Source organism: Oncorhynchus clarkii, unplaced genomic scaffold (genome assembly GCF_045791955.1).
Source record: "Oncorhynchus clarkii lewisi isolate Uvic-CL-2024 unplaced genomic scaffold, UVic_Ocla_1.0 unplaced_contig_2102_pilon_pilon, whole genome shotgun sequence".
Classification (NCBI taxonomy): Eukaryota; Metazoa; Chordata; class Actinopteri; order Salmoniformes; family Salmonidae; genus Oncorhynchus; species Oncorhynchus clarkii.
Genome location: NW_027260992.1, coordinates 273,593 through 276,940, shown reverse-complemented (window position 1 = coordinate 276,940; position 3,348 = coordinate 273,593).

The following is a 3,348-nucleotide window of genomic DNA, read 5'->3' as shown; positions in this document are numbered from 1 at the left end:
TTGGACCATGCTGGTCATTTATGAACATTTTAACATCTTGGCCATGTTCTGTTATAATCTCCACCCGGCACAGCCAGAAGAGGCCACCCCACATAGCCTGGTTCCTCTCTAGGTTTCTTCCTAGGTTTTGGCCTTTCTAGGGAGTTTTTCCTAGCCCCCTTGCTTCTACACCTGCATTACTTGCTGTTTGGGGTTTTAGGCTGGGTTTCTGTACAGCACTTTGAGATATCAGCTGATGTACGAAGGGCTATATAAATAAATTTGATTTGATTTGATTTGAAAGAGCCATAGACAATACCACCGTTTCACCTCTTTGGTGAGATCATCTCTTACTTTAACCAGTAGGTGGCAACCTCACTGTATCAGAGAGAGGGAGAGAGAAAGAGAGAGAAAGAGAGAGAGAGAGAGAGAGAGAGAGAGAGAGAGAGACATAGCAGGTTGATGTTACACCACTTTCTCACAGATGCAGTTATGATTTGTACCACAATTGTCATCATTCCATGTCTTTACAGGGTAATCTTGTCTATACTATATCTCAACACAGTCCTCCTGCCCAGAGAACAGACCACCATTATCAGGCTGTCCTGCCCCCAGTACCTAAACAACACAGAGATCCAGACAGTCAGACACTGTGGTACAAACATCCTCCTCAATTATAAGCACAGTCCTATGTTATTTAACTTTAAAGACTTTTGGCTCTACTCTTTTGGTTCTGCAGTCAAAGTATCTTCATCCATCCATGACAATGACCAGCTACAGACCAGTTACATCACCCTGAAAAATAAGAGAGACCTGCTACAGACCAGTTACAACATCCTGACTAATAATAGAGACCAGCAACAACACCCTGACTAATGAGAGAGACCAGCTGCAACACCCTGACTAATGAGGCCAGCTACAGACCAGTTACAACACCCTGCCATCTTCAGGCAAAGCTTTTTGTGATAGGTGAGAAATAAACTGTTATTAATTACAAGTAAAATCAACAGTAATCACAGTGCATTCGTAAAGTATTCAGACTCTTATTTTTCCCACATTTTGTTACATTGCAGCCTTATTCAAAAATCGATTAAATAAACATTATTCCTCCTCAATCGACACACAATACCTCATCGTGACAAAAAAAAAATACAGTGGCTTGTGAAAGTCTTCCCCCTTTGGCTATTTTCCTATTTTGTTGGGGGGTTTGTATCATTTGATTTATACATGCCTACCACTTTGAAGATGCAAAATAATATTTATTGTGAAACAAACAAGAAATAAGACAAAAAAAATGAAAACTTGAGCGCGCATAACTATGAACCCCCCTCCCCCCAAATGTTAATACTTTTTAGAGCCACATTTTGCAGCATTTGCAGCTGCAAGTCTATTGGGTTATTTCTCCATAAGCTTGGCACATCTAACCACTGGGATTTGTGCCTATTCTTCAAGGCAAAACTGCTCCAGCTCCTTCAAGTTGGATGGGTTCCGCTGGTTTTCAGCAATCTTTAAGTCATACCACAGATTCTCAATAGGATTGAGGTCTGAGCTTTGACTAGGCCATTCCAAGACATTTAAATGTTTCCCCTTAAACCACTCGGGTGTTCATTTAGCAGTATGCTTAGGGTCATTGTCCTGCTGGAAGGTGAACCTCTGTCCCAGTCTCAAATCTCTGGAAGACTGGAACAGGTTTCCTTCAAGAATTTCCCTGTATTTAGCACCATCCATCATTCCTTCAATTCTGACCAGATTCCCAGTCCCTCCTGATGAAAAACATCCCCACAGTATGATGCTGGTTGGTTGTCTAGGGGTGATGAGAGGTGTAAGGTTTGCGCCAGACATATCATTTTCCTTGATGGCCAAAAAGCTAAATTTTAGTCTCATCTGACCAGAGTACCTTCTTCCATGTGTTTGGGGAGTCTCCCACATGCCTTTTGCTGAACACCAAACGTGTTTGCTTATTATTTTCTTTAAGCAATGTTTTTTTCTGTCCAATCTTCGGTAAAGTCCAACTCTGTGGTGTGTACTGCTAAAAGTGATCCTATGGACAGATACTCCAATATCCGCTGTGGAGCTTAGCAGCTCCTTCAGGGTTATTTTTGGTCTCTTTGTTGCCTCTCTGATTAATGTCTTCCTTGCCTGGCCCATGAGTTTGGTGGGTGGCCCTCTCTTGGCAGTTTTGTTGTGGTGCCATTTTCTTTCTATTTTTGAATAATGGATTTAATGGGGCTCCGTGGGATGTTCAAAGTCTCTGATATTTTTTATAACCAAAACCCTGATCTGTAGCTCCTTGGTCTTCATGGTACAGCTTGCTTGGTGGTACCCCTTGTTTAGTTGTGTTGTAGACTCTGGGGCCTTTCAGAACAAGTGTATATATACACTGAGATCATATGACACTTCGATTGCACACAGGTGGACTTTATTTAACTAATTACGTGACTTCTGAAGGTAATTGGTACCACCAGATCTTATTTAGGGGCTTCATAGCAAAGGGGGTGAATAGATATGCACGCCCCACTTTTCCATTATTTAAAAAAAATAAAATGTGAAACAAGTTATTTTTTTCATTTCACTTCACCAATTTGGACTGTTTTGTGTGTGTCCATTACATGAAATCTAAATAAAAATCCATTTAAATTACAGGTTGTCATGCAACAAAATAGGACAAACGCCAAGGGGGATAAATACTTTTGCAAGGCACTGTATTCAGACCCTTTGCTATGAGACTCGAAATAGATCTCAGGTACATCCTGATCCCATTTATCATCAGAGCAAAAACCAAGCCGCGAGGTCTAAGGAATTAGCCGTAGAGCTCCGAGACATGATTGTGTTGAGGCACAGGTCTGGGGAAGGACACCCAAAAAAATCTGCACTGTTGAAGGTCCCCAAGAACAAAGTGGCCTCCATCACTCTTAAACGGAAGAAGTTTGGAACCAGCAAGACTCCTCCTAGAGCTGGCTGCCGGCCAAACTGAGTAATCGGGGGAGAAGGGCCTTTGTCGGGAAGGTGATCAAGAACTCAATGGTCACTGACAGAGCTCCAGAGTTCCTCTATGGAGATGGGAGAATCTTCCAGGAGGACAAACATCTCTTCCAATCAGACCTTTATCGTAGAGTGGCCAGACGGAAACCACTCCTCAGGAAAAGACATGACAGTCAACTTGGAGTTTTCCAAAAGGCGCCTAAAGTCTCTCAGACCATGAGAAACAAGATTCTCTGGTCTGATGAACTGCCCAAAAAAAGGCCTAATCGCCAAGCTTCAAGTCTGGAGGAAACCTGGCACCCTCCCTACACTGAAGCATGGTGGTGGCAGCATCATGCTGTGGGGATGTTTTTCAGTGGCAGGGACTGGGAGACTAGTCAGGATCAA